We start from the raw sequence: 22,291 nt of genomic DNA on the forward strand, positions 1-22,291 counted from the left end.
TGCCAGTATTTTATTGAGCATTTTTGTATCAATGTTCGTAAGTGAGATTGCTCTGTATCTCTCTTTATTAGTAATGTTTTTGCGTTGTTTGGGTACCAGGGTAATTGTAGTCTTTTAAAAACAATTTGGCAATGTTACTTCTGTTTCTATTGTGTGGAACAATTTGAGGACTATTAGTATTAGTTTTTTGAAAATTCTGGAATTCTGTAGAATTTGTGCAGAAGCCATCTAGTCATGGGCTTATTTTGGTTAGAAGACTTTTGATGACTGTTTCTATTTCTTTAGTGGTTATAGGATAGGTCTATTTAATTTGCTTACCTGGTCTTGATTTAGTTTTGGCAAGTGCTTTTTATCCAGAAAATTGTCTATTTCCTTTAAATTTTCCAATTTTGTGGAGTACAGGTTTTCAAAGTATGACCTGACAATTCTCTGGATTTCCTCCATGTCTGTTGTTATGTCCCCTTTTTCATTTATGATTTTGTTAATTTGTATATTCTCTGTTTGCCTTTTGCTTAGTTTGTCTATTTTGTTGATTTTTCTCAAAGAACCAACTCTTTGTCTCATTTATTCTTTGTATTGTTTTCTTTCATTTTATTTTATTGATTTCAGCTCTCAATTTGATTATTTCCTGCTGTCTAGTCATCATGAGTGAGTTGTTTCTTTTTTGTTCTAGAGTTTTCAGGTGTTCTGTTAACTGATTAGTGTGGAATTTTTCAGGTTCTTTATTCTTTCTTTTGCCGTGGAGAGCAAAGTGTCCCACATATATACAACATTGTAAACATACGCAGTCTATATTACATTTGCTTCTGTCTGCTGTTTGCATGTCTGTCTAGGGGACAGATCTCAGGAGCCTTGTCCTGCTACTCCCCATCCCTACCTTTCTGCCCCACTCTGGAAACAGAGACAAAAGTGGCATTGTCCCCAAGTTCAGAAGGAGCAAGCAGGAAGGGCTGCTCCACTTTGGCTCCAGAGTCCTATATGTGTGTTTGGGTGTGTATGTGCATGCATGTACACCGGGAACCTGTGTGCAATTATGTACAAAGGGAAAGGGGTTCATTGTCACAGAGGCTAGGGCAGGTGGGATTGCTCCAGGTAAGGCCTGCAGGATGGCTAGCTTTCAAGTAGATTCTGCGCAGGTCTCCAGGCACTGTGATGGTATTGCACTGAGGGGAGAGCTTCTTGGCACCCAGAGTCCACAGCCAGCATTCTTCACAGTGCACATGCCAACACTGGATCGACGTTAGGGGCATAAAGTACAAATCCATGCAGATGAGGCATTTGTATCAGTCCAGCCCCCCCCCCCCCCAGACAGCTGCCATTCAAGCTCCCTGACACGAGCCTTCAGGGCCTCAGGAGTAGTTACAGCTGAATCTTCGGTGATTTTCTCAATGTCACTGTCCTTGCAGGGCTTCTGCATGGCCTCCTGCTTGCTGCGTCCACTGCTGGTGGACGGCCTCTCATCACTGGCCCATTTAGGGAACTCAGGTGTGATGCGGGTGCTGGGGGGACCACCACCATTTAGGACTGCCCTGGAGTGCCTCTCTCTCCTTGGCTTCACCAGGCTCTTCTCCTGTGCAAGGGATGACATCAGTCTCTGTGAACTGTGGTTTCCCATACTCCAGAGCGTCACCTCCATCGACATCCATGTCAGCCTCACTGTCTGGGTTCTTTCTCTTTGCCACTGCACATGACGAAGCCGGAGCCTCGGAAGCCACCTTCCAGGAGTGTGGGGGCTCGCATCCACTTCTGCTCACACCACTCATACTCCTCAAAGCGGTTGCTGCTCTCATACTCGATGTCCACAGCATAGTCCTCAGCCATGCAGGAGCCTTCCTTCTGCCCTTCATCTTGCTTCCCCCGTTCATTTTCCCAGTATGAGCGTTCAGTCGGGTAGCCGGTTGGCTTGCACTCACAGGAAGATCTACTTCTTCCCTCTCGCCCGGCCCCTTGCTCCACTGGCGGCTCAGGGTCCTTGGCATAGCTGCCAGGGCTGCTCTAAGGGGACCCCTGGCTGAGGCTAGGTGCAACCCCAGCCCCAGCCTCTGGCGCTCTGACCTCACTAAGTTCCAGAAGCCGCAGCGGCCATGTTGGTTCTCTCAGGTTCTTTTTTTTATATTGATTTTTATTGAGCTCTACATTTTTCTCTGGTCCCCTCCCTGCCTCTCCTCTTCCCACTTCATCCCTCCCCCCAAGGTCCCCATGCTCCCAATTTACTCAGGAGATCTTGTATTTTTCTACTTCCCATATAGATTAGATCTATGTAAGTCTCTCTTAGTGTCCTCATTGTTGTCTAAGTTCTCTGGGATTTTGGTTTCTAGGCTGGTTTTCTTTGCTTTATGTTTAAAAACTACCTATGAGTGAGTACATTTGATGATTGTCTTTCTGTGTCTGGGTTACCTCACTCAAAATAATGTTTTTATGTAGGCATTTAATGTTATGAACTTTCCTTTTAACAATGCTTTCATTGTGTCCCATAAATTTGTGTATGTTGTATGGTCATTTTAGTTGAATTTTAGGAAGTCTTTAATTTCTTCCTTTATTTGTTCCTTGAGCCATTGGTGATTCAGGTGAGCGTTGTTTAATTTCCATATGTTTGTGGGCTTTCTGAAATTAGTATTGCCGTTGAATTCTAATTTTAAATCATCGTGATCTTTTAAGATGCATGGGGTTATTCCAAATTTTTTTTGTATCTGTGGAGGTTTTCTTTGTTACCTAGTATGTGTTCAATTTTTGAGACAGTTCCATGAGGTTCTGAGAAGAAGTTATATTCTTTTATGTTTGGATGGAATGTTCTATAGATGTCTGTTAAGCCCACTTGAGTTATAATATCTGCTAGTTCCCTTATTTCTTTGTTAAGTTTGTGTCTTGCAGACCTGTCCAGTGGTGACAGTGGGTTGTTCAAGTATTCCACTATTATTGTGTGGGGGTTTAATGTGTGATTTAAGCAACAATAGGGTACCTCTGGATTTAGGACATAGATGTTCACTATTGAGATTTCCTCTTGATAGATTTTCCCTGTGACTAATATGAAATGTCCCTCTTTGTCTCCTTTGATTGATTTTAGTTTGAAGTCTGTTTTGTTAGATATTAGAATAGTTTGTTTCTTGGGTTCATTTAATTCGAGAAATTTTTCCCAACACTTTACTCTGAGGCGATGTTTGTCTCTGAGGTTGAACTGTGTTTCTTGTATGCTGCAGAAGGGGATGGATTTTGTTTTTATATCTAATCTGTTAGCCTGTATCTTTTTATATGTAAGTGGAGTCCATTTATATTAAGGGTTATTAATGACCAGTGATTGCTAGTACCTGTTATTTAGTTTTGATTGTTGGTGATATTATCGTGTCTGTTCTTTCCTTCTTTGGGCTTTGATGTTGCGAGATCTTCTATTGCCTGTGTTTTTATGGATGTAGCTGCTTCCTTGGGTTCGTGTTTTCCTTCTCATCCTTTGTGTAGAGCTAGGTTTGCGGCTAGGTATTGGTTCTATCATGGAATATCTTGTTTGGTCCATATATGGTGACTCAAAGTTTTCCTGGGTATAGTACTTTGGGCTAGCATCCATGGTCTCTTAATGTCTGCATAGTGCTTGACCAGGACATTCTGACTTTCCTTGTTTCCATTGACATGTCAGGTGTAATTCTGATCAGCCTGCCTTTATATGTTACTTGACTGTAACGTGAATGGTCCTGTTTATTGTTGTTGGGGTTTTCGTCCCACCCTGTACACCACAACTCTTTAGCCCCAAAGAAAATTACACATAGGTCTCCATAAATTATAAGCTGATTGGCTCATTAGCTCTAGCCTCTCACTGGCTAACTCTCACATCTTGATTAACTTATTTTTCTGATCTATGTTAGCAATGTGCTCAGTACCTTTTTTCAGTGGGGCAGATCACATCCTGCTGCTTCGGTGATCTGGGCAGGAGTGGGAAGAATCAACTTCCTCCTTCCCAGAATTCTCCTGTTCTCATTTCATCATTTCTACTTCCTGTCTGGTTTTCCTGCCTTTATTTCCTGTCTGGCCAATCAGCGTTTATTTATAAAATGATTGACAGAATACAGATAATGCTCCTGCACCACTTGACCTTTTTCCTTGGCAGCCCTTCATATTTTTTCTTTATTCTGTGCATGTAGTGTTTTGATTATTATGTGGGGAGTGGACTTTTTATCGTTCAGTCTTCTTGGTATTCTGTAAGCTTTTTGCATCTTCTTAAGCATGTCTTTCTTTAGGTTGGGAAAGTTCTCTTCTATGATTTTGTTGAATTACTTTCTGTGCTTTTTAGTTGGACTTTACCTTCTTCTATCCCTATTATTTTTAGATTTGGTCTTTTCATGGTGTTCCATATTTCCTTGGCATTTTGTGTTAAACTTTTGTTAGATTTAACATTTTATTTGACAGACGAATATTTTCTCTCTCATATTTTCAATGCTTGAGATTCTCCATTCCATCTCTTGTATTCTGCTGTTAATGCTTGCATTTGTGGTTCCTGATCATTTTCTCATAATTTCCATTTTTAGAATTCCCTCAGTTTGTGTTTTCTTTATTGTATCTATTTCAGTTTTTAAGTCTTTAATTGTTTCTTTCACATGTCTGATTGCTTTTTCTTGGTTTTCTTTAAGGGATTTGTTGATTTCTTCCAAATTTTCTTTTGCTCCACCTTTCCTATCTTTTTTAAAGGCCTCAAACATTCTCCTAAAATTATTTTTTGGTCACTTTCTTCTGTTTCATCTGTATTGGGTGTTCAAGACTTGCTGTTTTAGAGTCACTAGGTTTTGTTGGTGTTGTGTTGTTCTTTGTGTTGTTGTGTGTGTTCTTATCTTGTCTACCCATTTATTCCTCTGATTGGTGTAGTTGAGGCTGTGTCCCTGGTGATCACTCTTCCTGGTGCCAGTGGATCCAAGGCTCCAATAGTTGTTCCTGTTGGTGGAGTCAGAACCACAGTTCCAGTCTCCACAGAGGTCACTCGACCTTCCCGGAGGTCTCTTGGCACTCTCTGAGGTTGCTCTGCAATCCCAGAGGTCATTTGGGCCTGGGCCCAGGGATTTGCCTGCTTAGGCCTTCTTCCAACAAGGTTGCTGGCCCTAGCCTGCTCCCATGGACGTTGCTGGCCCAGGCATGGTTGCTTGGAGGTGGTTGTCTCAGGCCAGCTCCCATGGAAAATGTTGGCTTGGGCCTGCTCTGGCAGAAATCACTCACTCAAGCCAGCTCCCATGGAGGTCACTCACTCAGACCTGCTCCAGAGGAGGTCAAGGACTCAGGCCTGTTCTAGCAGAGGTTGCTGGCTTGGGCCTAGTCCTACAAGGTTGCCTGATAGGGCCTGCTCTGGACTGCTCAGGAAGAGGATGCTAACTACAAATTAACCCTTTTCTATTAATCTATGTGTCACCACATCCTGGTAAGTTTCCAGCATCCCTCTTCTTTGGCAACAACATGGTATCTCCCTTCTTTGGTAGCTAAGAGGCATCTTCTTGACTCTGCCAATTCTCTCTCTACATCTCTATTCAGATTTCCTGCCTGGCTTTATTCTGCCTTCCATAGACCAATGAAGTTTCTTTATTAGCCAATGGTAATAGAACCTATTGACAGAACACAGAGGGAAATCCCACATCAGCTCATATTCTCACTCCTCCCACTCTTCAACTAGACTTTGGGCAGTCAGACCAGTATTCCACTATGGATCTCTGCCTCTGCTTTCATCAGTTGCTGGATAAAGTTTGTATGATGTCTTTTAAGACAGTCATCAATCTGACTACAGGACAGGACCAGTTCAGGCACCCTCTCAACTATTGCTTAGGGTCTTAGCTGGGGTCATTCTTGTGGATTCCTGGGAAATTCTCAATCAAGATATCTCTTTCCTTGCTCTCTGTCTCTGTCCTTCCCCCATCTATATCATCCTTTTCCCTCAAGTTCTCTTCCCCTTTCCTTCTCCCCTTCTCCTCCATTCTAGTCTCCCATCTCCCTCCAGCCCCATGCTCCCAATTTTCTCAGGAGATCTTGTCTATTTCCCTTCCCAGGTATATCTATATATGTTTTTCTTAAGGTTCACCTTGTTATTTATGTTCTCTGAGATAGTGGACTATAGGCTCATTATCCTTTGCTTTAGAGTTAGTGTTAACTTATGAGTGAGTGCTTACCATGTTAATATTTCTACATCTAAGTTACCTCACTCAGGGTGTTTTTTTTCTAGTTCCAATCATTTGCATGCAAATTTCAAGATCTCATTGTTTTTTTACTGCTAAGTAGTAATCCGTTGTTTAGATGTACCATATTTTCTTTATCCATTCTTTGTTTAAGGGTCATCTGGATTGTTTCCAGATTCTGCTATTACAAATAATGCCCCTATGAACATAGTTGAACAAATGTCCTTATAGTATGAAGGATCATCTTTTGGGTATATGCCCAAGACTGGTATGGCTGGGTCTTGAGGTAGATTGATTCCTAGTTTTCTGAGAAACTGCCATACTGATTTCCAAAGTAGTGATACAATTTTACATTCCCAATACCAATGGAGGAGTGTTCCCCTTACTCTGCATCCTCTCCAACATAAGCTTTCATTGGTGTTTTTGAGCTTAGTCATTCTGACTGGTGTAAGAAGATATCTTGGAGTCCTTTTCATTTGTATTTTCCTGATAGCTGAGGATACTGAACATTTCTTTAAATATCTTTTGGCCATCTGAGATTCTTCTGTTGTGAATTCTCTGTTTAGATCTGTACTCCATTTTTAGTTGGATTATTTGGTATTTTGATATCTAGTTTCTTGAGTTCCTCATATATTTTGTATATCATTCCTCTTTCTGATGTGGGATTGGTGAAGATGTTTTCCCATTCAGTAGACTGCCTTAAACTTTCACTACTTGCAGATGATATGATAGTATATATAAGTGACGATAAAAACTCTACCAAGGACCTCCTACAACTGATAAATACCTTCAGTAATGTGGCAAAATACAAGGTCAACTCAAAAAATCAATAGCCCTCCTATATACAAATGATAAAGAAGCTGAGAAATAAATCAGAGACACATCACTATTCATAATCGACAAAAATGACATAAAATATCCTGGGGTAAACATTAACCAAAGAAATAAAAGACCTGTTTGACAAGAACTTTAAGTCTTTGGGGAAAGAAGATGAGGAAGCTATCAGAAAATGGAAAGACCTCCCATGCTCTTGGATAGGAAGTATCAACATAGTAAAAATGGCAATCCTACCAAAAACAATCTACAGATTCCATGCAATCCCCATCAAAATCCCAATACAATCCTTCACAGACCTTGGTGGAACAATACTGAATTTCATATGAAAAAAAGATAGCCAAAACAATTCTGTACATTAAAGAAACTTCTGGAGGCATCATCATCCCTGACATCAAGCTCTACTATAGAGCTACAGTAAGGAAAACAGCTTGGTATTGGCATAAATACTGACAAGTAGACCAATAGAATCAAATCAAAGATCTGGATATTAATCCACACATCTATGAACAACTGATTTTCGACAAAGAAGCTAAAATCATGCAATAGGAAAGAAAAAAATATCTTCAATAAATGGTGCTGGCATAACTGGATGCCATCATGCAGAAGAATGCAAATAAATTCATATCTATCCCCATGCACAAAACTCAAGTCCAAATGTTTTAAAGATACCAATATAAATCTGATCACACTGAACCTGAGAGAAGACAAAGTGGGAAGTAGTCTTCAAAGCACGGGCCCAAGAGACCACTTCCTAAATATAATACCATTAGCACAGACAGTAAGAGAAACAATAGATAAGTGGAACCTCCTGAAATGGGAAGCTTCTGTAAAGTTAAGGACATTGTCAATAAAGATAAACTTTACAGAGCTAGTGAAACTGTCTCAAGTGAGAAATTGCCAAGATGTTTTGCATTACCTCATTAGGTAAGAAATTAATGAAAGGAACTGGTTATTAAGTTTTGTTTGTGACATAATTACATTCTAGTAACACCCAAATTTGTAATCATTGACATTAGAAAGGACAAAGCATTTGTTATAAAAATTGAAAGAAAAATCAATTTTTCTAGCATTCCAATTTGCTACAGTGTGATTCTGTAGGTCCACATAGTCTCATTTACATAAACACAATATATATATATCAGTGTCAAAATCAAATATGCAACATATTTGACAGTGTATTTTCATAGTTGAAAGTGCTTAAAATAATCTTATTAATTCTGACTTTCCTGAATATTAAGAAACAAATTTTAAAACAAAGTAGCCAGATTTATACTTGATTTCCTTGACTCTTTAGAAGTGCTAAAATTTTTATCCTTATTTATTTTATTTAGGGTAGAAAGGAACAGATAGAGTAGTTCACTATAAAAATCTTACCTTCCTTAAACATGACACGCTTCTTACTTCTCTGTTTTAGTTCTTGGAAAGATGTTCTTATGCTGTGACAAAAGTTATCACTGATTTACTATTCATATGGAAAACATTTGTTAAGTCTTCTAAATCCTCTGTTTTTGAATCCCTATCTGATACAGGATCTCACTGTTTAGCTCAACTATCCTGAAACCTAGTATGTTGACCATGTAAATCTTTTCCTCCTGAGTTCTGGGACTAAAGTCATGTGCAAACACCTGGCACAAACAACTTTGAATTCATTCTTCAGCAGATGATTATGATTGATAACTGCTGTCCATACTATATTTCTTCATGTAGAAGAAACGACAAAAATTTGAATCTTTACCTCTTCACTATAACATACACACATATATGCACACAAAAACATCTAAGACTCTAAGGGTCTTAAAATCCTGAAATTCAAGATTCTTTTAATTGTCTTCAGAAGAAAATGAACACTTTGCTCTCAGAAATGGAAAAAAAATCACAGGAAAAAGATAAACAAGAAAAAGGTAAAATTCTAAACAGAATAGAATTGTTAAATGAGAGAGCAAGTGAGAAAGGACAAAAACCCTGGAGAATCATAGGAAGTAGAGAAGTCAACGAAAAATGTCCTCTGAGTAGATGCTAGCAACTATTCTTCACCTACTGTAGAAACTCCTGGACAGAATTTGACTGATGTTGCTCAAATAAAATCTATCTCAGAAGTATAAGCTAACTTATCTCTGCATTCCCCAAACATTTCATGTATTTTAAAATATGAAATCTTACCTAGATGGTGATGTGCAATCAGCACTGCCATCCACTTCTAAAGAAAAAAGGAAATGTATTTAATAACAACTGTAGAAAAATATACCTTCATAATGGCAAAAATTACATTTGTTATACATTTTACTTGGGCAAAATTTGTGGTAAAGAGAATATTCTATAGTAGACATTGCTTTATTGGTAACCAATACATTGAGAACTCTTGTTAATATTTTGTTGAATCAATAAAATGCAAGAGAAGAAAATTCTATCAAAATTTATAGCTAAAAATAAACATGTGATATCTGATCCCAACTGATTAGTGATTGGCAGAAAGTGGTATCTACTGGTATAAACTGACAGTGTCAACAATAGGTATTTTGTCATAGTTATTGTGGTGGTGGAGGTGGTGGAGGTGGTGGTGATGGTGATGGATGTGGAGATGGTGGAGGTGGAGGTGGTGGTGGATGTGGTGGTGGTGGTGATGGATGTGGAGATGGTGGAGGTGGTGGTGGATGTGGTGGTGGTGGTGATGGATGTGGAGATGGTAGAGGTGGAGGTGGTGGTGATGGTGGTGGTGGTGATGGATGTGGAGATGGTGGAGGTGGAGGTGGTGGTGATGGTGGTGGTGGTGATGGATGTGGAGATGGTGGAGGTGGTGGTGGTGGTGGATGTGGAGATGGTGGAGGTGGAGGTGGTGGTGGAGGTGGTGGTGGATGTGGTGGTGGTGGTGATGGATGTGGAGATGGTGGAGGTGGAGGTGATGGTGGTGGTGATGGATGTGGAGATGGTGGAGGTGGAGGTGGTGGTGATGTATGTGGAGATGGTGGAGGTGGAGGTGGTGGTGATGGATGTGGAGATGGTGGAGGTGGTGGTGATGGTGGTGGTGGTGGATGTGGAGATGGTGGAGGTGGTGGTGATGGTGGTGGTGATGGATGTGGAGATGGTGGAGGTGGAGGTGGAGGTGGTGGTGGTGGATGTGGAGATGGTGGAGGTGGTGGTGATGGTGGTGGTCGTGGATGTGGAGATGGTGGAGGTGGAGGTGGTGGTGATGGATGTGGAGATGGTGGAGGTGGAGGTGGTGGTGATGGTGGTGGTGGTGGATGTGGAGATGGTGGAGGTGGAGGTGGTGGTGATGGATGTGGAGATGGTGGAGGTGGAGGTGGTGGTGATGGTGGTGGTGATGGATGTGGAGATGGTGGAGGTGGTGGTGATGGTGGTGGTGATGGATGTGGAGATGGTGGAGGTGGAGGTGGTGGAGGTGGTGGTGATGGTGATGGATGTGGAGATGGTGGAGGTGGAGGTGGTGGTGATGGTGGTGGTGGTGATGGATGTGGAGATGGTGGAGGTGGAGGTGGATGTGGTGGTGATGGTGGTGGTGATGGATGTGGAGATGGTGGAGGTGGTGGTGATGGTGGTGGTGATGGATGTGGAGATGGTGGAGGTGGAGGTGGAGGTGGTGGTGATGGATGTGGAGATGGTGGAGGTGGAGGTGGAGGTGGTGGTGATGGATGTGGAGATGGTGGAGGTGGTGGTGATGGATGTGGAGATGGTGAAGGTGGAGGTGGTGGTGATGGTGGTGGTGGTGGATGTGGAGATGGTGAAGGTGGAGGTGGTGGTGATGGATGTGGAGATGGTGGAGGTGGTGGTGGATGTGGTGGTGGTGGTGATGGATGTGGAGATGGTGGAGGTGGTGGATGTGGTGGTGGTGGTGATGGATGTGGAGATGGTGGAGGTGGAGGTGGAGGTGGTGGTGGTAATGGATGTGGAGATGGTGGAGGTGGAGGTGGTGGTGATGGTGGTGGTGGTGATGGATGTGGAGATGGTGGAGGTGGTAGTGATGGTGGTGGTGGTGATGGTGGAGGTGTTATTGACAAGCGGTGCTAGGAAGAGTTTTAAAAGATATTTATTTTTTAATATTCCAATAATTTTCCTTCTTGGTCAACTGAAATTGTTCTTTTAAGACAGAGAGTCTGTCTACAAGATAGATGTATTTATGGTGACTCTCCTTCGCAGCATGGTATAATGCATGGTACAGAAAGAGATCAGGGACAAAGACCTTTGCAAAAGATTCCCATTTGTGACCACAGCAAAGCTCAGGGTTCTCATACACCCCTAGCCACACACACATCTGGGAAAGATGCTAAGAGGCTCCTGAGCTCTAATTCTGCTCTTTCTGTTCTGCATAGTGTAAGGAAGTTTAGGATCAGCTTCCACCACTTCCCATGACCAGAAGTATTGGAAAGACATCTTAGTTCCCAGCTGTGTTCCCTGTGCTAATGTACAGTGAGAGAGAAGAAAAGCAACAACTCTGGGGACAGAGCAGCAAGCTCCCAGATGACTACTGTGTGGTACAAAAGTATCTTTATGTGCTTAAAACTATTCATTTATTCAAGTTGTCACTAAATACGTCCATTGACTCTCCATAGAGGATACAAAAGAATTCTTTATTTCACCTCATTTAAGGTGTGTGAAAACCAAGTGAGAACTTTTCAACATATCCCATTACCAAGATAAAAATATTTGAACCCTTCAAACGAATGTACTGGGATTGTGGTTTACTGACAAAGCACATGCCGGGCATGTGGGACTTCTTGATTCAATCCTTGTGCACGCAAATAAAATCCAACAATTTTCATACAAAATTCATGCAAAAGAAACTCCCCCATGTTGTCGCAATTCTGACTCGGCTCATCTCATCACTGTGGGAAGAGGGCCATTTGGATTCATTTACAGATTTTGCTCCCTGGAGTAGTTTCCAAGATCAGGCTGTGACGACAACTGCTTGAAGCACAGCTCATAGTTGCATTGTTAACAGAAGCAACAGAGACTCAGTGGGGGAGGAGAGGACCTTTGGAGCTGGGTGTCACAGAGCAGGGTCAGTAGAGGAAGACAGGGCAGTTGGTGCTGTGTGTCACAGAGCAGTGTTGTCCAGTGGGGGAGGACAGGGCAGTCAGTGCTGTGTGACCCAGAGCAGGGCCATTTGTACCTTTTCCTCTTGCTATAAGGAATTGCTGTGGAAATCATGTTTTGGAACATGAAAATCATGGGTAAGCATGTCCTATGATATTCATAAACAACATGAAATGAGGGGCTAGAAGTATGGTTATAATGGGGACTGCTTGACTAGAATGCTCACAAAGCCCCATGTTCAACCCTTAGGACTGCCAAACACAAAAAGAGAGAAAAAGAAAATGCAAAGATTGTCTTCAACCATCTTTAGAGAATCTATTGTGATATATTATGACAACACAATCGCCTTTAAATGAGGGATGCATAAAGATATCCATGAGAAGGTATGGAAAACTATCTAAATAGACATTGTAGAAAGATGATCTAGTTAGATATTAGGCAAAAAATTAATGAAAATGATTGAACATTATATATTATCTTGGGATGTATGCAAATTTTAGTGAACTATGCATTAATATGTAGACTCAAAATATAAAGTGTTTGTTATATAGACTGTAAGAGAATGGGCTGGAAAGATTTCATTACAAGCCAAATTTGCTGTAATGTATAGAGGATACACACAATGCACTATCTTAGAACCCTTCTTCTTGTGCATTGATAGCCCATATGTCAGTGCCCCAAAATAAATAAACCCATAGCTTTCAGACAATATGTCTGGCATCTTAAATTTCTTAGAAATGATCTCTGCATTTACACTGTATTTACATACTTCATTCTGGGGGAGTTAAACTCTTTACTCTTCTTTACAATGTATTTACTTAGGGTAAACCACTTACAGCGACGGTTCTCGGCCCTCCTGGTGCTGCCACCTTTTAATATAGTTCTTCATGTTTCACTGACCCCAGCAATGACGTTCTTTTGCTGCTACTTTATAACTGTAATTTTACTACTGATATGAATTGTAAGGTAAATTTCAATATGCAGGATGGTCTTCGGTGACCATGAAAGGGGCATTTGACCTCCAAAAAGGTCACAACCCACAGTTTGAGAACCAGTGACTTAGAGGAATGTAGTATCAAAAGTCTTACCTGGAGTAATCTGTGCAGATGTTTGAAGCACTGATTTTGACTCTTCCTCAAGTGAAACTTTTCTGCGAGGTAGTTAGAAAGTGATAATTATTTTAATATTCATATAAAAACATTTGCAAATATTCTCTGAGTTCCCTATTCTTGCATTCCTATTATAACTTATATTAGACATTTATTTAAGAATAACTTTAAACTGTGTTTCAACACTTAACTATGAGTTCGATGCTCCCTCCCAAGAGATGCAATTTGTGGGACAGGAACCAACCATGCCTTTAAGTATCCATCACAGTGCCAGCACTCCCACAAAGCCACCATATTTTTGACACCACACATGCGTTACTGATTTTGTAACTTACCTGTTTGCTAGCAGATGCCAAACCATCAGCAAATGTTGCTCTGTGACATTGAGTCACGGCCCGTTCCAAAACTCACAGGAGGGGAATGCAGTTGCTCCATGCTCATTCTTTTGCCGCTGTGGCCGAGCTCAAGATTCCTGAAGTGTAATCTCCAGGTTTTCCCTGCTTCCATGTTGGACTTCACCCCTGTTGTGTGGACCTGTTCTACAGAACCATGTCCAATGGCCACTGCTGACGGATCCCAGCAAAGCCGTGGAACTTGAGCATTAGTTCTTTGTTCTCACCCTGGATAATTGTTCCTAACCATATCAGCTGTTCCAGGAGTTTGAGTACACAGTTCACTAACACAACATCAAACAATTCAGATAGGATTGGAACAAAAGTATCCAATGTGATTATAGCATTTATATCATAGTGTTATGATAGATAATCTAACGTATTTGACTATTCAAAAGCCACTTTGCAACAATGTGTGATCAAAGAGATAAGATGACTGCTTAAACATATTTATATTAAATAAAGCATTTTAATAGAAAATAAATAAGAGAGTAGAAGTACTAAAAGTGATTAGAAATTTCATTGATAATAAAAATTAAACCAAGTCAATAGTTTTCAAAATAGTAAACATTAATGTGAAGTTGCCTATATTAACATACAACAACTAGTAAAATCAGCTTATTAACAAATTCAGTCCTGGTACAGCATACTGTTCTTCTGTTGTGGTCTGAACGGACCTATTTCCAGCCAACCTTTCACATGCGCTGGGCCATCTCACCATGTGCCTTCCAGCTTAAGCCAACCTTCCTATCATTCCATATTCCTGACTTCAGCAGTTGTTGCCCTCAGAACAGCACTGAAATTGTAGGTAGAAAGAACTGTACCTGTTGGGCTCAGCCTCTGCATCCGAATTTGCTCTCCTCTCTTTTAAAAACTCTGCCAACTGCAATGAAGTCCTATAAATTGAAAGGATATTTTAGGAAATCACAGAATACTATGCCAGAGTACATTATATTGTAAAAACTAGATAGTATGTAATTCATTTTCTTCCAAAGTAAGAGCAGCACCTGGGATTTCCTTATTCCTTTTTTTCTCTACTCTAGTGTTCATTTGCAGGACTAGGGAAATAGTGCATGGTTGCTCCATTCAAGCAAGTGCTCTATCAGGAGCTACATGCTTCATCAGAGCAGCCTGTCCGAGCAAGAAGACAACAGTCAGTAGGTTTAGCTCAGCTTGGATTCACATCCTACCCTAATAGCTAATTCTTGGGCTTTCTATGAGCTCCATAACTCGATTTTCTCATCCCTGTGAGAAGGATTGAACAGCAGGTGTCTTACACAGTGCTACTGTGAGGCTTTAGTCTGCACAAAGCATGTGCAAGTGTTCCTAACCCATTATCCAGTGGTCCATGGATAATGATGATGATTACTCTTTCTACGGCAATCAAAGACAGAACTTCAGTGAGGAGAAAGAGCAGAATTCTACCTACTGCACACGTGCAAATTTTCATTGAAATCAGCTTACATTTTAAGAATTATATTGCCCACGCTAGCCTTGAATTTTGTAATTCCCCAATTTATCCTCACTGTAAGTAGTGCTGCAGGCCAGTGTTACTTTATTCGCATTTCAGCATCTCTGACCTGGGGATGTCACTACAACTCATGATATCGTACGCTGGAGAGCTACTTCACTGGGAGTTCAGGTTCCATAGAGGAAACGAGTCAGTGTTAGGTATGACGTGGAGGGAGACAGACAAGCTCTGAGGTGGCATTTGAATAGCTGCCAGTGAGCTTACTGAAAAAGAATACACCGTTTAAACTCTATAGTTACACACAGGATTAAATGGGAGAAAGGAGGCACGTGAGTGAAGAGTCCAAGAATAAGAATATAGAAATGTAGATTCCAGAAATAAGAATGTAGAAATAAAGAAACACAAAGTTGTAAGCCTAGGAGAATGAGAGCAAACTGTCAGCAGCTTTCTGAGCAGCTTACAGATTAACAGTGGGGTTACTTTGCTTTACAACCAATAGCTCTGTCTGCAAGGCTGAAGGTCAGCTTTTTGATAAACCCCTATGTAATGAGGAGGCAAGCAGGCCTGCTTTTCATCCCACCCAGCTCCCGCACAGCTAGCTTTATACCCGAAATAAGAACACACAAATTGTATTCATTTAAACACTACCTGGCCCAATATCGCTAGCCTCTTACTGGCTAACTCTCACATCTTGATTAACCCATTTCTAATAATCTGTGTAGCACCACAAGGTGGTGGCTTACCAGGAAATATTCAGCATGTCTGACCTGGCAACTGGCTCCATGGCATATGAATAACTATGCTTTTTTTCTCCCAGCATTCTGTTCTGTCTACTCCACCTATCTAAATCCTGCCCCATCAAAAAGCTAAAGCAGTTTCTTTATTAACCAATGAGAGTACCATATAGACAGATGACCCTCCTCCATCACCCCTAGGCCACTCATGAGCAGCAACTGATGTGAACTGAGTTAACCTTTAAATGATGGGGTATATCTGACACTTTGATTGTGAATTTTTTCATACCCTTTCCTACTACATAAAACTGGCACTTTCGTAAAAACCATCAGGGAGAACAAGGGAAAAAACAATGGACTGATTACAAACATTAGTGTAACTGAAAAACTCTGTTAATAGAAATTGTAAAAAACAAACAATCCCAGCACTCAGGAGGCAGAGGCAGGCAGGCAGATCTCTGTGAGTTCGAGGCCAGCCTGTCTACAAGAGCTAGTTCCAGGACAGGAACCAAAAAAGCTACGGAGAAACACTGTCTCGAAAATCAATCGATAAATAAATAAATAAATAAAAACCCCAAACTAATTTTTATCTGAGTTTTACCTTGAGAATGTAAACATTCCTTAGTTATTTCTAATGGTTGTTGCTTCTTGCTATAAAAAGGGGTATTTCCTGCATTGCTGGTGGGAATGCAGGCTGGTAAAGCCCCTTTGGATGTCAGTGTAGCGATTTCTCAGAAAATTAGGAAACTACTTTCCTCAAGACCCAGTAATACCACGTTTGGGTATATATCAAAGGATGCTTAATCAGGTCACAAGGGCATGGGCTCAACTATGCACATTGTTTGTCATAGCTATAACCTGGAAACAACCTAAATGCCCCTCAAGCAAAGAAAGGATAAGTAAAATGCGGTACATTTACACAATGGAGTACTACAGGACAAGAAAAAATAATGACATCTTGAATTTTTCAGGAAAATGGATGGATCTAGAAAACATCATTTTCAGTGAGGTAATACAGACCCAGACCCAGATAGACATTTATCATATATACTCACTCATAAGTAGTTTTAAACATAAAACAAAGAGAAGCAGCTCACAAATCACAATCTCAGAGAACCTAGACAACAATGAGGACCCTAAGAGAGACATACATAGATATTATCTACCTGGGAAGTAGAAAAAGACAAGACCTTCTGAGTAAATTGGGAGCATGGGGACCATGTGTGAGGGTTGAAGGGGTGGGGAGAGGCAGGGAGGGGAGCAGAGGAAAATGTAGAGCTCTATAAAATTCAATAAAAATGGGTGGAGTTCAGAAACTGTCCTTGACCACAGCCTTACAAGTCCAACTTTGGCTATAGTCTCTGCTAGATGATAAGCTTTTGAAAAAAATATTTATTCATTTATTTATTTTTATTTTTCCATTCAAAAATTTCCACTTCCCCCCCTCCTCCCATTCCCCTCTCGCTCCCCCACTCATCCTCTTCCCTCACCCTCCAGTCTTAAGAGATGACAGGGAACCTTGCCCAGTGGGAAGTCCAAGGCCCTCCTCCCTACATCCAGGCCTAGGAAACTGTGAATCCAAATAGACTAGGGTCCCAAAAAGCCAGTACATGCAGTAGAAACAAGTCCCAGTGCCTTTATCAATGGCTTCTCAGTCAGCCCCCATTGTCAGCCACATTCAGAGAGTCCGGTGTGATCACATGCTCGTTCAGTCCCAGTCTAGCTGGATTTGGTGAGTTCCCATTACATCAGGCACACTGTCTCAGAGGGTGGACCAACCCCTCATGGTCCTGACTTCTTTGTTCATTTTCTTCTTCCTCCTTCTGCTCTTCAACTGGACCTTGAGAGCTCACACCAGTGCTCTATCTCGATCTCCATCCATCACCGGATGAAGATTCTATGGTGATATTTGAAATAATCATCAGTGTGATAGTGGGGCAAGGCCAGTTCAGACACCCTCTCCTCTGCTGCCAAAGACCTAGCCGGGGACATCCCTGTGGACATCTGGGATCCCCTCTAGAGCCAAATCTATGGCAACTTTAAAATGGCTCCCTTAATGTAGATATCTTCTTCCATGTATCCCCCCTTCCTCCATCTCAGCCCTCCCAGTCCCACAAGCTCTCCCCAATCCTTCTCTTCTGCCTTCTCTCTCCTACTCTGCCCTTCCCATAACCCCACTCCCACATCTATCACTACCCCCATGCTCCCAACTTTTGCCTAGCATTCTTGTCTCCTTCCAATTTCCAGGAGTATTTATATTTTTTTCCCCTTTGGGTTCACCTTGTTATTTGGCTTCTCTGCACTTGTGAACTATAGTCTCAATGTCCTTTGTTTATGGCTAGAGTCCATTAATGAGTGAGTACATACCATATTCACTTTTTGGGTCTGGGTTATCTCAATCAGGATAATGTTTTCTATTTCCATCCATTTGCATGCAAAATTCAAGATGACATTGTTTTTTATCACTGAGTAGTACTCTAATGCGTATATATTCCACAATTTCTTTATTCATTCTTCCATTGAGAGGTATCTAGGTTGTTTCCAGGTTCTGGCTATTACAAATAATGCTGCTATGAACATAGTTGTACAAATGCTTTTGTAGTATGATTGGGCATCTCTTGGGTATATTCCCAAGAGTGCTATTGCTGGATCCTGAGGTAGGTTAATTCCTAATTTCCTGAGAAACTGCCACACTGATTTCCAAAGTGGTTGCACAAGTTTGCATTCCCACCAAAAATGGATGAGTGTTCCCCTTACTCTACAACCTCTCCAGCATGACTTTAGCTATTCTGACAGATATAAGATGGTATCTCAAAGTTGTTTTGATTTGCATTTCCCTTATCGCTAAAGAAGTTGAACATAACTTTAAGTATCTTTTGGCCATTTGAACTTCTGTTGAGAATTCTCCGTTCAGTTCAATACCCCATTCTTTAATTGGGTTATTTAGAATTTTAATGTCTAGTTTCTTGAGTTCTTTATATATTTGGAGATCATGCCTTTGTCTGATGCAAGGTTGGCGAAGATCTTCTCCCATTCGTTAGAATGCCTTTTTGTCTTAATGTCCGTGTCCTTTGCTGAAAGAAGCTTAGCTTCTCAGTTTCAGAAGGTCCCATTTATTCATTGTTGCTCTCATTGTCTGTGCTACTGGGGTTATACGTAGGAAGTGGTCTCCTGTGCCCATGTGTTGCAGACTACTTCCCACTTTCTCTTCTATCAGGTTCAGAGTGGTCGGATTTATATTGATGTCTTTAATCCATTTGGACTTGAGTTTTGTGCATGGTGATAGATACGGATTTATTTTCATTCTTTTCCAGGTTGAGATCAGGTTATGCCAGCACCATTTGTTAAAGATGCTTTCTTTTAATGAAGATGATAAGCTTTTTACCCCATGAAGATTTATTTTTTTCAACTCCCCCCCCCAGAATTCTATTCTGGGAAAATTTAAAATTTAAAATTCTTTCTGAGAATAAAGTTTGCTTCTGTTTTAATAGTCTTTGGTGGCATGTCCCTCATCTTTGCATGACACCCATGGACACAACATGAGCTGGGGTTGAGAAAACATTGACCTTGATGATAGCACCAGTCATATGTTAAAGAGAGGGCCCCAAGTTCTCCTGATAGATATACTCCCCCTTTTTAGCAAACAGGAACTTTCTTCAAGTCCCTGGGGGAAAGATATTTTAACCAAATTGATCTATGAAGCAAGTTGGTGTAGCTATCCTAATATCTAACAAAACAAAGTTCAAAGTAAAATTAGTCAAAAAAGATGGAGAAGGACATTTCATATTCATCACAGCAAGAAAATCTATCAAGATGAAGTCACAATTCTGAACATTTATGCCCCAAATACAAGTGTACCCACAATTGTAAAAGAATATTAATGACGTTTAAGTCACACATCAAACCATAAACATTGATGGGGCAGACTTGAGCACCCCACTCTCACCAGTGGACAGATCTGCCAGACACAACTTAACGGAAGATTGAGGGAAATAACAGATGTTATCACTCAAATGGGCTTAACAGTTATCTACAGAACCATTTTTTAGCCTTAATGTTGATGTCGGATGGTAAAATCTATCTCATGATACAATTTTCTGCAATATATAATTTAGTCCTAAAAACATGTATAGTAAGGGCTAGAGATGGCTTGATGGTAAGAGCTTTAACTTTTTTACAGAGGACTTGGGTTTGATTCTTACCACCCACTTGGCAGTCCCCATCCGTTCATAACTCCTGCCGATCCAACGCCCCTTTCTGACACACGTGGTGCAAAAAAAAAAAAATGCACACAAGCACAACACTCATATACAGAAGTCTAAAAAGTCTTTATATACTTAATAAATTAAATTAAATGTATATGGTCTTACTAGCTAAATCACTTTTAAAATGTCCGATAAAATGCTCTAAAAGAGGCAATGTAAAAGGTTTCAAGACCCAACTGTTTTGCTTCCCATAGAGAAAGGCCAAAAGCAAGACCCTTCCAAGGTGTGCGGACTCCAGATGCTTAAGGACCTAAGGCCGGCAGAAAACCCAATAGACTCAGTGAAAGCAGAAGCAAAGCCTTTCTTCTCCCCTCCCTTAGGAAGGAACCCTGGAAGGTGGTGCTTCTCCCTGACTGGCCTGCCTGGCCCCGCCCCTCCTGCCCATCTCCCAGCACAGGCTCTCTCACCTCCTCCTGTCTTGATAATCCATGCGGTTTATAAGGGAGGTGATCGAGCGCTCCACTCTAGACATTTCACCCGTGGCGGCCGCCCTTTGGAACTGTTCCTCAGGTACAAACGAGATGAAAGATCTAGGACACTGCTCGGTTTGGTACTCAAGGCACCCAGAGCCCAGGCAGAAGGCCCACAGGCGGGCTTACCGGTGCCTGCCCTGAGGCACTCGGTGTTTGCGTCTGGGAATCACAATCAGTGTCTTCCTGCACGGTTCAGACCCAGGGCCGTCAAGGCCCTCCCTGCCCTCCCTATCCCCCTACCTTTGCCACCCACTTCCCTCCAAACCCCACACCGAAACTTAGAAACACAGACAAGTTATCGCAACCGCGCCACAGGAGCGTCCTGCCAGGGCAGGTCCGTGGTTCAGTTTGAATGGAATCCCTCGTTGTCTCCTAGCAACGAGGATGCATGCATGCTAGCGAGCGCAGACACTCACAACGGAATGGAAGGCACGTGTCTGGATCAGACTCCAGAAACAGGAACCTGGCCTGCCGTGCACAGCTCACCGGCAAACCCCTGCCAATTGCAGCTCTGAAACTGACCTACCTGTCTGACCTGCAGAGGCCAAACACTGAGGGGAACTGTGTGATGGTTCAGATCCTTCCCAGCCCTGCTGTGCTCGTGAGCTCAGTAGGCCTAGTGATTCCCTCTCCTCAGGCCCTGTGCCTGGAACCTGTGAGAGGTCCTGATGGAGGCTGACCCACTATTCAGATCACTTGCTTTCTATTCTTGGAATCTTTTTAGCATTTTGTAGGCATTGCTCCCCAGTCTTTCATTTCATTCCGCTCATACCCTAAAGCTAAAATGCATCAGGGCCACTTTTTTTATTGTATTTGCTTGGATTCATAGAAAGACAAAGGAGGAAACAAGAACATGTTTTTACTCTTTGTAATCTTTTCTAGTGCTTAGTTAAAAATTCCTTTTCCTTATCTCTTGGCTGTACCCACAATTTTTAAAATTCTGCAAGCACAGACCATATATGAAGGCTGTGACACTTCTGCCCTAAGATTCGCACTTAATGTTATCTTTCTTTGGAGATGATATTTAGAATGATGTTTTAAAATTAAATAGTGTCTAAAAAGTGACTTATGAGTGAGTACGTATGATGTTTGTCTTTCTGGGTCTAGGTTACCTCACTCAAAATAAAGAAAACCAGCCTACACTTCACAATCCCAGAGAACCGAGACAACAATGAGTACCCTAAGAGAGACATACATAGATATTATCTACCTGGGAAGTAGAAAAAGACAAGATCTTCTGAGTAAATTGGGAGCATGGGGACCATGTGTGAGGGTTGAAGGGTAGGGGAGAGGCAGGAAGGAGAGCAGAGCAAAATGTATAGCTCAAAAAAAAAATCAATAAGGACTAGACAGTGTACAGAAACACAATTGATATATCTGCCTTGATTTTGTATCCTACAATACTGCTGAATAAGGTTCTTAAGAGCAGGTTCAAAATCTAATCTTCCAGATCCTCTGCAGGGGTGACCCAAAGTGGAAGAGAAGGAAGTGATCCTGTTTTCTTGGAATTTACTTAGCACAACTCCTGGAAACTGCAGCTCTTAGCTGTAGTCCGGAAGGCACATCAGTGATGGAAAGATTGTCCTCTGAGAGTTTTGGCTCATAGTTCTAAGGACTCAGCATTACATGAAATGTTTGTTGAGCACAAAACCACCCAGGTGGTGGTTTCAGCATTTATTCACAAATGAATTATTTAAAAATCAGCTTGAAAAGTTGAAAACTGTGGTGGCTTCTGAGAGTACTGAGGTGGACACTTAGAGGCAGGGACAAATTAATTATCTACCAAACCATCCACTTGGCAGAGAATATCAGTCTCAACAAAAT

General features: G+C 41.5%; 1 pseudogene; it reads right to left on the minus strand.

Annotated features, from left to right (window-relative positions):
• Positions 1-1,031: 1,031 nt before the first annotated feature.
• On the minus strand, positions 1,032-1,979 carry LOC142856696 (E3 ubiquitin-protein ligase RNF220 pseudogene; annotated as a pseudogene).
• Positions 1,980-22,291: the final 20,312 nt, after the last annotated feature.

Source organism: Microtus pennsylvanicus, chromosome 9 (genome assembly GCF_037038515.1).
Source record: "Microtus pennsylvanicus isolate mMicPen1 chromosome 9, mMicPen1.hap1, whole genome shotgun sequence".
NCBI lineage: Eukaryota > Metazoa > Chordata > Mammalia > Rodentia > Cricetidae > Microtus > Microtus pennsylvanicus.